This window comes from Aythya ferina (assembly GCF_964211825.1).
Source record: "Aythya ferina genome assembly, chromosome: 13".
NCBI lineage: Eukaryota > Metazoa > Chordata > Aves > Anseriformes > Anatidae > Aythya > Aythya ferina.
In genome coordinates this window covers 8,290,131-8,303,879 of record NC_140311.1, presented here as the reverse complement: position 1 = coordinate 8,303,879, position 13,749 = coordinate 8,290,131, and the positions used below count along the sequence as shown (strand labels likewise).

The following is a 13,749-nucleotide window of genomic DNA, read 5'->3' as shown; positions in this document are numbered from 1 at the left end:
ATTGAATTTTCAGTTTAGCCATCTACTTGGAAAAAAAAAAAAAAAAAAAAAAGCTAGTCTTACACTTCTGGCTGCAGTCTTACAACCTGGAATTAGCTGAACACAAAGTTCAAAGTGTAGGATTACCACCAGCTTGGCATTAGTGAAACACCCTATGAAAAACATCCACAGAAAGCAGAGACAGTCAAAAGCAAATTACAGGGTCAGTGAAAGTGGCCACACTATTGTATGAACCACGCTAATGTTCCTTCCCAGGCTAAAGAACAAAAACCAGCAGCACAAAGCTCAAATTAAATAAAATTAAGGCTCTAATCTGAGTCCATCCTATTAAGGCACAGCTCCAAAAGGCACAGACTCACCCCAGAGGCATTTCTGGCACCCGGGTGAGGCTCTCCCACTACGGGAAGCTCAGGTGGCACATACCCACCTTCACCAAGGCTCCTGTGGAGCACTCACCACAGGGGAAGCAATGCCCACACAGCAGGTCTGGTTTTAGGCAAGGAGACAACTCCATTTCATCACGAATAAGCTCTAATTCTGGAAGGCTGAGAACAGATGTGCATTTTCTCGTATGGAGATGCCCTCTACTCAACCCAGCCTAAGACCTTCACTTACATGAGGCTGTGATTAGGGGATTCAGGTCATGAGCAAGCAGATCTCACACTTTAATTCTCTCACTTGCCTGAATCTCCAAGATGAGCAACATCACGTTACTGCAGAAATCTAAGCAAACTTGCATGCGCAGGGACGACTGCCAGTCTCTCCCTCAGAAAAGGGAGACACATGAAGACAAGCATGATAACCTCCCACCCAAAGGTATTACATGTTGCTGCTCTGCTCTCCCAGCACTAGAAGCTCAATCTTTGCAAACAAAAATCTTAAAGCTAATCTCACCTCTTTGTCACCACAATCTACCTAGCATTACTGCATCAAGTACATCAGTAGCATTGCATTTATATTTCTCTTTCAGTACATCTCCCAGGAAAGTGTACATCAGCAAATAGAGCAGATTGTATCCCCTCTTGCTCTCCAAACTCAGCAAGCCTCCTCCCAAGATCACCCTGCTGAGAACCACTTTGGATACGTACACGTTTAAGATGATACTAAAAGCAGCCACATACCTGAGACCCAGTCGCAGCCCCAGATCCATCCTCCTGTAAGCATCATGCAGAATCAGGCCCTTGCTAAGTGATCTGGGACTGCAGGAGCACATTCCTAGCTGCACTGCTACTTTTTTTTTTTTTTGTGGCAGCTTTCACTACCTGCAGATACTGTCCAAAAACATAGAAGAGTAATTTGTGCTCTTGGGAGCTCATAGTCTAAAAGCAGAGGTCAGGAGAAACTCTGTTCTTATTAACACAGTTCTGGGGAAGCAGCAGGGTGGGGATAGTCAAGACTGCGTGCTTCTCACCAGCATATTACAGCTAATAACAAAGATTACTGACATCAAATGAATTGAAATGCATTCTTCTACCATTCAGAATATTAGTGGTGTGGGTTTTTTTTTTGTTTGTTTTTTAAACCTTCCTCCCAGTCTTGCTCTTAAACCATCCTCCCAGTCTTGCTCTTACCTGTAGTCAGCTTGCTTTCTGCCTATCACTAAAACGCTATATTTGGACTACAATCACTGCAATGGACCTCTCCCCCTCAGCAGTTTTGCTGTACTAGAAGTCTTAAAAAAAATATTTGTAGTGTTAGTTCAACAAGCATCCTATATTTCCTCCCCCCCCCCCCTTTTTTTTTATTTTGGTAATTGCTACATAACTCTGTAAATAAGTTCTGCAGTTCTAACGGCTTCCTTTCCTCTTTCTTTCTGAACTTTTCTTTCCTTTCTTTCTGAACTCGGGTGGCTTCAATGAACATTCACATTCAACCTGAGGACACTGCTCTGTGCTACCCCTCTAAATGAAAGGCTTCCCACATGTGCTTACATCTCTGTTTCACTGTAGGAAAGGCAACCCCGTGGCAGCCACGCTGCCAGTCCCTGCCTGCCAGCCCCAAAGCAGGAACACGCGGTGGGGCCAGTCTCAGTGATTCAGCCCCCACATTTGCTCACCTGGTCCCCACAGTGGCAACACATTTCCAAGCCTATAGTGCAGGGACCTGCGTGCAGTTATTTTCTGTGGTGAATTCCAGTAGCCCACGAGCAGTCCAACTCAACTGTCCAGTCCTTTTGTTTCAAAAAGGGAGTTACCACTGGTAAAAGGCACCTGCCTTTGCTCACAGGCTCGTGCAACAGCTGTATTAAGCACTGCCCTTAATAATTGGTATGTAACTACAACAGTTAGCAATTTACTGAATTAAAGAAAAAAAACACAGCACTTTGCAAAAGGCTGTCACTGAGCAGCTCGGCCCCACCTGTGCAGACGCTCTCCTGCAGGCCTGGGCAGCCTCCAGCTCTGATTTCACCACCACTTCCAGCTGACCCAAGCACAGGCTGCCATCAGCCTGGGCAGTTCTGCCCTCCCACAGGGCCCAGGGCTCATTTCTGCCCTCTCTCCTGGCCAGGACAAACATTTATGAGACCAAGCACAAGGCAGAGGAATGAGGACAGCAACAGAGGAAATAGTCTGTACCTTTCAGTGCCAAAACCCCTGTGAAGGGCAGCAGACAGCAGGTTCCATTCCGTGTGGAGCCCACGGGTACTCGAGCAGCCAAAGGCTCTACCTTGGCAGTGCTTCTGTCAAGCAGCTTCCACAATTCCCCCACATACACAAGTTCCACAGAAGTTTGATTCTCTCTTTACCTGCACCTGGAAGTCATCTATATCAGAGACACAAGAGGAATTGGGTGTAGACTCTATGATAAGGATAAATCCCATAGCATTTTGCAACCAAATACTCTGTTGTCAGATATTGCATCCCCCAGGTTGGCTGAGCAGGTGGAGATGCTCCAAGACCTGGGGGAGAAACTGCTTCTAATGTAAGCAGGTATGCAAAATAGTGTAGTCACCCTCCTAAGGGAATCTGAGACAGACTCCACAGCTGTGCTGAATTTACAAATCTGCTATCACGATAGGGATAAGATGGTGGCACCATACAGTAAACAAGTAAATCTATTGTCAGATACACCAGAAACTTCCCTGTATGTTATTAATTGATCTCAGGGTCTTTTTCAGAAATAACCTTCCACCTAATGTAGGACACAAAATGAGTTTGACTTTCAGCAGCAGCATTCCAACCTTGATATCCAAGCGTCAGCTATCAAACGTGTCATATTATGACACAGCCACCAGAGCTGGAAAGTCCCCAGCTGGTCAGCTTCATTTACATGGCCTGCAGCGTTGCTTCCTCCAGCCCCACATGAAAGGTGCTGCTGCATCAGCCGGAGCACATCAGGGCCCCTGGGAGCTGTTAGCACGGCCATGCACAAGGAAGAGAATGAGGCTCTTGCACAAAGCACTTTACTCAGCAATTAGCCACGCCGAATTTGCAGGTGGAGGGCTTGGTCTGGGGAACAAACCCAGGTCAAGCGAGGACCTAGGACTGAGGTGTTCAGTTCCAGACCCCAGAATCAAATGCAGCAACTACAAGGCAGGGGGGCAGCGGCATAACCCAGGAAGCCTGTCCAAGGCACAAAGGCACCTGAATGCCCTGGGTTCCTCAGTGGGTATGGTGCGAGCATCTGCATGCTTTGGAAGCAAGAGGACAGACAGTTACCTCTTACTGCTACCATGTAACCCTGCTAAAAGCCCCATGCTACTGTTTCTTTTCTGTTCAAAAATAACTTTAGATACACTTTGTTAAAGATGCAACAGAAGCTGCTTATTTTCATTTGTTTGTGTGCAGGAGGATGCCCCTTCCCTTCCCTTCTCCACCAGTTTTGTGCTTGGAGGCCCGTGATAGCACCCCGCACTCCGCGGGGTGATCCTCGACCCAGCGCTCTGGAGCGCAATGCCCAGCAGCAGAGCCACAGCACATGCCACACTCGTGCTCTCAGGGGTCCTCAGGGCTTGTCTTTTGGGGACAGGGGGAAAAGTTTCCCCACTGGGGAGCCACGCACACGTAGCAACTCGGCAACCCAGCCTCTGTCACCACAAGATTGAGATCCGCCTGCCCTTCGCGAGGCACACGCACCCCACTAAGCACCTCAGCCCCGCAAAGGCTTTCCAAAACGCAGCAAGAAAAAAAAAAAAAAAAAAAAAAAAAAGCTTTCTGTTTTCCCAGAAAGCAGGTCCATGCAATAAGAGAGGTACTAATAAAGATTTCACCATCCAAATTAAAAGCCAGGGCAGCAATAAAGAGCCTCCGAAATATAAGAAACACGTTGTGCCCGGTGTGAAATTTATTGCTGCCTTGCAGAACGAAGCCAAACATCGTAATATGGAAAAACACCGCTACTTTTGACCCAAACAGATTGGGAACAGGAAGTAAAAACAAATTACCCAGCTGCGGCCTCCCCGAGTCATGAGCAGCAGCAGCGAACCCAGCGTTTCCTCTCAATGCCTGTCACAACCCAGCACTGCCCGCGTCTGCGCGCTGTTTTCCTGGGGCCTGGTCCTAATCCCACCTGAACCACTCTACCAGTTTGTTCTACAGCTCTCACAGAGAAGATCGGGCCTTTATCGAACAGCATTTGGGGGTGTGAACCTCACAGGGCCAGCGCCTGGATCCAGGCATCGAGGGGCTCCTGCTGTTCCTCGGCTCCATCTCAATTTTCGGCAGCGAAACTCCTGACTCAGTACAGGCATTTATCAGGAGTCAACTTCAGTTTTATTGCACTGTCACCAGCAAACCCCGAGAAATTAAGTCAGGCCTCAAATGGCTTAAAGGATAATTGCATTTCTTTTAAACAATAGTTCTGTTACTTTTTTTTTTTTTTTTTTGAGCTTATGTATATTACATCCTAATTATGTTTTCAAGTTTTTCACTGCAGGTACAAGAATAACCCAGAAAGACATACAGATGAGCTAATTTTAAAATCATAACTTGAGTCAAGGAGCTGAAGCTTTAAAGAAATAAAAAAAAAAAAGACAAATGAAAACATACAAAACTGATTGTCCAGCACCTCTTTTATTAAAAATGGTAACTAAATGCCAGAGACATTGACTTTAAGACTGTAGCAGAAGAAATGTTGAATAGCACTCATGCAATGCAATAAAAAAGCCATTTAGATATACATTATATACTAAACTGCAGCTCAGTCTAGTATTTTGATTAAAATTCAGCTTTCCGAAAAAATCTGCTTGATAAAAGCAATGTTTACACACTGTATATACAATGTTTATACATTGTTTTTATCAAGCAGATTTTTACTACAAGATTTTAGAAGACTACACGACAGGTCTAGAATACTTCATAAAGTAGAATAAGAATATTGTTTTGTATTTGCTTGTTTTTTATTTTTAAATAATCACAACCGGCCAAATTACGGTCATTAATACTACACTGGCTTTGCAGCAGATTTATGCCAGTGTAAGTGAAAACAGAATTTCACCCTATAACACTTCTGGGCAATACAGGCATCTGCAGAAATGAAGAAAAAAGGCACGTAAATGTGCACAAACACATTTTGTCCATTACAATCCACAAGTTTGACGTGGATGTGCATTTTGTGCCTTTGTTTTGCAATAAAGTACCCTGAGCATGCACGCAAAAACGATCTCCCCCACACAGCAATTTCCAGTCCTACCTCATATTCTTTTAAATCTGTCACTTTCGTGTTCCTAAATGCTGCTTCGACAGAGGGGTTGCATTGTGAGGAAGGAAACTCTCGCCGCACTCCTGTTATCACGCTGCATGAAATTCTCACTGTACCCAAGAAACCTCCCAGCAAAATCCAAGTTTATCACGCCAAGGAAAGAACAATAAGTGGGAGTCCGAAAAGGCAGTCAGAACTGCCGCCAAAATCCAAGCTCTTTCTCAAAAAAGGCCCTCCCTTAGGAAGCCTGCCAGTCAAACCCGATCACGAGGCTGTTTTCAGAGAGTGAATAGAGTTCTTATTGACACAGCTTATGTCTGCAGCATGCAGCCCTCTGCAAGGCTTTCAAGAACAGATCGGATTACACAGACACATTCTCTCTGATTTTATGCATTCAGAAGCCCTCAGACATAAAATACTGAGCTCCGAAGGCCACTGGTTTTCTGGCTTGCTATCACCATACGTGCTTTTACAAACGGCACATGAGCAGATCCTGGCACCCTGACTTGGGCTCCCGAGGACCTCACCCTTACTGAGCAGGGCCATGTAATTTGGAGGCCAAGCCACAGATTTGCTCCAAGTGAGTAATACAAGACGACTCATCCCAGCGGTGGGTACTTAGCGTCAGGACAGGAGAAAGGAAAAAAATAAATATCTGCTGACACCACTTAAAATGGGGGAAGATAACATCGCTCCGGGTAGACAATCCTTCCTGGAAGATGGCATGGAAAAATGGGAGGATACACACCTTTTAAGAGAGCACGCACTACCACAGCTTAGCAGGCAAAAGGCACACAGCTGCAGAAATGTCACAAGCACAGATTCAGGCAAACAATCTACCCAGGAGCAGCAATTTGCATGCCTACATGAGCCTAGAGAAAGCAAACTAAAAGGAACAGTTTATACCATTTCTACATTTAGTGGACACAATGAGGAAGTCTGTTCCAGGAGAAGACACACGTACAAAGTCTGGAGTACCCGTGATGCTGCATTAAAGGTGAGTAGAGAATTACAAAATGGTTTGGTATTATAAAGGCTCTGGCTCAAAGACTGCACTTCAGCAAAGAGATGCGTCTGTGCTTAGAGCATATGCCAAAGCGGGACCTGAGCAGTGCCCTAGAGAAGGACACACGCTGCCCAGAGGTCTGAAATACTGATTGAAAAGACAGTTGGAAAATAATCTAACAAGCAAAGCAGTGCATTACGTGAGTAAAACAGTTCCCTGTCACCTAAAAGGGAACAGTTCCTGCACTAACTCACCCACACAGAACTGAAACTTCTCACTGAAATATTATATGTGGCAAACACAGCAAATCAAGCAAGTTTGAGCTTCAGAGCTTTTAAGGGATTTTAAGAGCAAATGCAAACTGTTCAGTAAAGAAAGACATTCTCTCCCTTCCAGGCCATGATCATCCTCCAGCCAAACATTTCTATCATGTCTCAAAAGATTTTTCTCACATTTTGTGCTTTGGGTCCAGCCAGGAGGCCAGACCTGAGTAACCCAGATGTGCAACGCTGTGTCTGAGATGGCAGATCTTTGGCTGGACATTTGGACTTGGTTTTCAGAGCACAGTGAAAGTGCCACAGCTCCTATAACTACATCTGGAAGGTGAGACCTACGCAAACTCTGCTCTTCAGCACACAGCCTCCCTCTGAATGAGCAGCATCGTGTTTCTAGTACTCGGTTTCCACACGTGACTTCGAGTACACTCATGGACAGAAAAGCCTGCTCCTATAAGGGCTGCAGAATCTTTCCCAACATGTCTGAGTCACACAATGGTTTGCTCCACTGCCAAAGCCAAGCTCTTACCACTGGTATGGCAAGGGTGTCCTGCTGCAGGCATCAGTAACCAAATTCTGACTGCAGATTCATAATCATCACCTGTACCCGCATTATCCACACCAAAAAAAAAATTAAAAAAATCTTAATTTGCTTTCAGGCTCCTGACTAAGCTGCAGTCACCGGTGCCTAGGAAAGCCGTGGTTTGACTTGTTCATGAAGAAAGAGCCTTTTGCAAGACACCAGCCATGTAGTTTTGCCATCACTAACTTTTATGCTAAGGCACAAGTCAGTGCCACTAACAAAAGCGGCAGTCTGGCCTCATCCTGTCCTGCTTGTACACCCCAGGTCCTTGTGCCAGCACAACTGTTTGTGTGGCCACGAGGAAAAACAAACCAGGGAAGCAGTGACTGTTACTGTTAGAGAGCGTCAGTTTCTTTGTTGTTACTCAGATTATTTTTAATCAGTAAGGATGGTAAAGGCACGAGAGCAAACAGCTGGAAGCAGAACCACTTTTTCCACTGCAGCACCAGCTTCAAAACTAATTTCCAAACTATACTGCAAGAGGTACAAAAGCCAGAGCCCCCCGGTTTGGGGTCACAAGTTTAAGTCCCACTTCGGTGTTCCCTTAAATACACAGAACAAAACTTCTAGACCTGTAAAATGTAAGAAATACACTTAAGCCTCTTGCCAGACATTATTCATCAAAGAAGGAGGCAGAGCAGGCCACTGTTGCTTATGAAGCAGAATTGTGCATGAAAACCACTAGAAAATCATCTATGTGGATGCCAAACTGGAGCATCAACACCCCAGCAACCCTGCTCTTCAGTAACCTCCCCATGGCAGCGAAGGGAAGAGGCCAGTCACCAGATGCACTTCCTCATCCTCCTTGGAGAGCCCTCACTCCCCCTTAGTGGGGAAGAGGATGTAGCACCCCAGCTCCTCCCGACTTGGCCAGACATTGCGGGAGGCTGAGCATCATAGCACCGAGGGGTTGGTTTCCTCCCTAACCATCACAGCTGCTCTGGATCCCAGTGGGTCTATCATAAACCTCCTGGAAGATAGTACCAGACCCATTATATATATAGATGCATCCAGACTGAACAGGCACGTGTGTAAAACACAGCTGCTCTGGGAAGACTGGCTGCGTCTGAGAACAGACTGCACCTTCTCTTGCTGTAGGTGCATCCCATAATACCTAGAAGCTTCTGTACAGCCCATTGTCTTTCAAATAGAAACACTCAAATGCCAAAATAGCTCTCAAACTTTTCTGGGCCATCGCTACTTGGAAATGACTTAATTTAAATATGTACCATGTCTATACGCTCACACACACACACCGAGGGAAATTAGCATTTGCAGGAGGGCTGGTGCCCACACATGGGAGCTCTGCACTCACACTTGGTTTGTGCCCGGGAGCTGCACAGCCCCGCAGCAAGGCAGGCCCTGTCCGACAGCCCCCCGAGCTCCCACCCGCTGGCAGGGAGCGCTGGAAAGCCCACGGCCCCACAGGCTCCAGACCAGACCTCTTGGTAACACAAATCTTTTCGGGGTATAGAGTGGTGGGGGCAGGGAAGTTTTAAGACCAAATTACAGAGCCCTTTAAATCCCCCTCAGTTGTGCGAACCGCACAAAGCCGACCCCACGAGCCCTTTCCTTCGGGAGTTTATTTCTTCTCCCTAGGGCTGAGATGTGAAATTCAGGCCCTCGTTTGTAAGTAAAGCTCCAAGGAGCAGGACTGTGCCACATAAGGTATTTCTCCAACCTGGAGAGCAGCACCGCTGCAGCCTCTACGCGCTACCTTAAAAGCAAAATACCCGCAAGGAGGACCCATAGGGGGAAAACATCTCTGCAACCCCACTGAAGCTGCTTATGGAAACTTTAACTGCATTACTTCTGCTACTGCATAATCCCAGCAGAACTTGCTTAATTCAGACTGCTCCAACTCAGACACTCGATAGTTTCAACATGGTATATAGACTATTACCTCGCTCTAATTACAGGATCACATTACATGTCCAACAACCACTGCAATTTAGTCTTGCTTGATACACCCCAGCTCAAAATTGCTCATCCCACCTCTCACTTCCATACTTTCTGGCATCCTTTGAATAAAGGCAGAAGCACCAAGCAGCACTTTAGTAATTGACACGCACACGCCCCAAGCCCCCCAAAGTCATTATTTCTTCGCAGTAACGAAGCTGACGACTTTCACCAGCGCAGAATAAACAAGCACCCAGTTTTAGGCAAATAGCACAGACACGGCACCGCTCAAACGCTTATCTATACAAACACATCCCCGGATTACCGCTCACAACCATCGCTGCACAGTACCACCGATTCACACGCTGCTCCCAAAACGTGGTACACACGGAGTCTCGATACACCCGGAGCCTCCGCAGCAGGATCAGGCCCTCGGAGTTTCACTACCTCCAAGGCAGCGCCGCACGTTTCGCCTTTCAGCCCAAACCTGCACCCACTGCTCCTGCTGCCGCGGGAGGGGACGGTTTCGCTCCCTGCAACCGCCCGGCCGAGCCCGAACCGAACGCTCACAGGTCTCTTACTTTCTTCTCGCCTCGCCATCACCTCATGCTCCACGGGGGAATATTTTGCTCCCCGAGCAGACAAGCTGTCCGGCCATCGCTCCACAATGATTCAGCAAGGGGGTGGCTCCCGGTCGGAAGGCACACCTACCACGAACTGTCATACCACGGGGCTGGGTGAAAATGGGAGAAGTTGCTCTCTCTATCATGGCTGCACTTTCCGAAATGCGTAGAGACCTGGCCTGGCAGGGTCGAGGGGGGCAGGGGCGGGAGGGGTGTGGGGGGGGGAGAAAATCTATGCAGACACATGGAGATAACTCACGGAAATATCTAGAGCCTTTTAACCACGGCACAAGTAAATGACGAAGAAAACAATAATAATAACAATAAAAAAAAGCCAGACACTTTCAGAGCCAGCATCAACTTCGCCAGGCTGTGTTCTTTGTTTCTAGGCAGACTCCAGTGCAGTGGCAAGAATGAACAAATGCGCATGCCTTAATAAGAGTCCAAAAAAAAAAAAAAAAAAAAAAAAAGAAAAAAAAAAAAGAAATTCCCCCTCCAAAGCCCCCGCTCGTTTCTGCAGCAGGAGGGGAGCCCAGCAAATACTTTGTGCCGCTTTTTCGGGACTAAAACTCCGCTCCAGCCTCGGGCCGAGGAGGCATTTCGCTACGCCGCGAGCGCGGACAAACCGCCTGGCACGCTTTGGGCAGCCACGACGACTGCAGAACCGAGTCCGTGAGTTTGCTGGCCGGGCCGTTTTGGTGTTATTTCTGTATTTTTTGGATTTTTTTAATAAAAGCACACACCCGAACGGCAGCAAGGCGACCTTTCGTGGGGGGTGAGGTGGGGGGGGGGGGGCAGCGCCGAGCCGCGGCTCAGACAAAGACCCGGAGCGCCCCAACCCCCCCCCCACCCCTCGAACCGAGCCCGCACCCCCGGCCCCGCCGCTCCCCCCCCCCCCCCCCGGCGCCGCCTCCGCGCCCCCCTCCCCGTTCCGCGGGGGGCTCCCGAGCACCGCTGCGGGGCCTTACCTCGGGGGGGGGGGGGGGGGGAGCGGCGGCGCTAAGCGGGCAGGCAGCGGGCGGCCGCTCCGTGCCACGCTGGGTGGCGGCGGCGCGGGGCGAGCCACGGGGGCCGGTTTAGCACGGGGGCCGGCTGCGCGCCGCCATTTTAACGCCTCCCTCCCTCCCTCCCCGCCCGCCCTCCTTCCCTCCCTCCCCGCGGCGGAGCGGCCACGCGCGGCGTGGAAATGTCACTCAGCGGCGCCCCCTCCCCGCGCTCCCCTCCCTCCTCCATCACCACCACCACCACCACCACCACCACTACCACCGCCGCGGTTACATTGACGCAGCGGCTCCCGGTCGCCGTTGCCCGCCGCGGCGGAGCTAGCAGGGCAGCAGCAGCAGCTGCAGCGGCAGCAGCAGCAGCAGCCGCCGTCGTCGTCGTCGTCGTCGCGGCCCCTCCGCCGCCGGGCGCACATGGTACGCTCCGGGGCCGCGCCGCGCCGCGCCCCGCCGGCCGTGCGCGCCGCCGCGCCGCCTGGCTGCTGCCATGGCAACCCGACGGCCGCCCCGGCCCCGCGCGGCCCCGCGCACCGGGGCAGCGCAGCCCCTCGGGTCCCCCCCCCCCCCCCCCCATCCCGGTCGCCTCCCTCCCCGTCCCGGGGAGCCGTCCCCTCTGTCCCCGCAGACCCCGAAGCCGCGGGCTGTGTCACCCCGCTGCGCCCCCGCTGTCCCCCAAGCCGCCGTCGCGAGGGGGAAGGGGCGCAGCGTGAGGGAGAGGAGGGGGCAAAGCGTGCGGGCGCCCTGCATGCTGCAGACCTGCGGCTCGTGTCCGGGTGGACGTCTTCAGGATGCTTCAAGGCAGACCTGTCTTTAAGATAGCGCTGTCTGATTGCAAGCAATTTCTGACTTTAGCGTCTAATTCCCACGAATACTTACGTTTTAATTATGCGTTTGGTCAGGGCGAGCTGGAAACAACCAGCAACCAATGGATCACATAAGAAAACTGAGTCAATCACCTATTTTTAATTTTTTCTTTTTTTCTTTCTTTTTTTTTCTTTTTTTTTCTTTTTTCTTTCTTTTTTTTTTTCTTTTTTTTTCTTTATTTTATTTTATTTTATTTTATTTTATTTTATTTTATTTTATTTTATTATTTTATTTTATTTTATTTTTTTAAATCAGCATTTTACGGGGTTCAGCAACACATACAACATTTTGTCCAGCTCAACCAGGAGCTGAAAGAGGCAGACGAGGATCGCTTATCGCCTGCGGAACGGCCCTCCCTGAAAACAGCACCGCTGGAAATGGCTGTAAGAAAAACGCCGGCGTTGGCAGTCCGAGCAGCACACCGGGAGCCCTGCTTTCTGCACCCTGTTCTCACGACGACTTCCTCTGCAGCCAGGAGCAGATCACTTCTCTTAGTTACCACCATGCCAACTCATAGTTGAAATCAATTAGTTAATGTTTGCAAAGTCAGTTGAAGATGAAAAAGCATTACATACTGCTAATAAAACCGTAATGATCCCACTGTTAAACATTAAACACACAGTGATGTGTAAAAAAAAAAAATTGCATTTATGCCTCTTGCTGCAAGGACAAAGGATTAGGTCCTAAAAAAGGAAGGACGATCTCAGGTTTGCATCACAGGACTGTGCCTCTGGGGTCTGGCTTCTGTTTATGTCTGCTGCCGGTTATCTGGGCAGCTGCGGGCAAATTGATGGAGCCAGCTTTTTCTGAAGCAGCCAGTGAGGTGACCCACCTGAGAGAAAGTGGCAGGTTAATCCATAGCTAGCCCAAAATCACCAGCTGCTTTTGGAAAAAGCCCATCCTGAGCATTTTTGTGCTTTAGTTTCCCTGCCTGACAAATGGGGTGAAAATTGCCATGGCCTGCTCAGCCCAGAGCTGGGCCATTCCCAAGTCCAGGATGCAGGGACAACCCCGTGGGCAGCCAGTGCCATCCCCTCCCGACTCCCCCCACACAGCAACTGCTCCGACCTCTGTGCCCAGAGGAGCACGGTAGCACCAGCAGCTACACTTTTATTCACCTCAACACCATCCAAGTGGTAGTAAAACAAATCCCTGCCAGATTTTTGCCAGCAAGAGACTACAGTGGGGAGCAAGCCCTGGCAGCACGGTCATTAAAAGCAGGGAGGGCTGAGCTGCTCACGGGACACATCACCCAGCAGTGTGAGGAATAAAAGCGGGCACGCAGGACTTTCTAGGAGATTTTTCTTGGCAATGAGTCTTGCCTTAGATGTAAAACCAGTAGCTGTGCTGCTGGTAGGGCTCCAGGTTGCAGTCTGTAGAGCAACGCATGTCTGATGTTCTGACCTACAGGCAAGAAGGAGGTGAGGAAAACCAGGAAAACCAAGCTTGCCTGTACCTTTGGGCCTGCACAGGGCCACATGCACATTGATGAGGCACCGGTGTTTCTGGCTGGGCAGAAGGATGGGTGGGGATTTGCACAACAGAAGCTCCAGGCAGTTTTAGATTTGGCGTAGGGATCTCGGAGAGGGGAACTCCTCCCCAAAAAGAGCAGTCCTTTGACAAGGTATCCCTCATTTCCTTAATTGAACTGCCCTTTTGCAAGGAGCATCCCTGAGCTGAACCATCCCATTGCATCTTCCTCCCGAAATCTGATGCTACCCTGCTCTGATGGTGATCGGTTGTTGATTGCAGAAAAGCTGAATCATGAAACAGAGGTTATAAACAAGGTTATTTTTAACAAAGCAAATGAAGCTGGCATGCAGAAGTCGGAGCAAGGGACTGCCAGCTAGGGCTCGCA

At 49.2% G+C, this 13,749-nt stretch overlaps 1 protein-coding gene and 1 long non-coding RNA gene across 7 annotated transcripts in view; one reads left to right on the top strand and one right to left on the bottom strand.

Annotated features, from left to right (window-relative positions):
- MBNL3 (muscleblind like splicing regulator 3) overlaps positions 1-11,434 on the bottom strand; it is a 107,399-nt gene extending 95,965 nt beyond the window's left edge. For 2 of the 6 annotated variants that reach the window (XM_084534437.1, XM_084534438.1), the window contains exon 1: positions 9,985-10,178. The gene's annotated coding sequence lies outside the window, so the exon portion shown is untranslated. Of the gene's footprint in view, positions 1-9,984; positions 10,179-11,304 lie in introns of those variants that run through there. The other 4 variants (XM_084534434.1, XM_084534436.1, XM_084534431.1 and 1 more) reach the window with 3 other exon arrangements.
- LOC311443864 lies at positions 10,303-12,506 on the top strand. Its single transcript, XR_014697551.1, has 2 exons — positions 10,303-10,698; positions 12,147-12,506. It is a non-coding gene; the product is annotated as an uncharacterized lncRNA (long non-coding RNA).
- Positions 12,507-13,749: the final 1,243 nt, after the last annotated feature.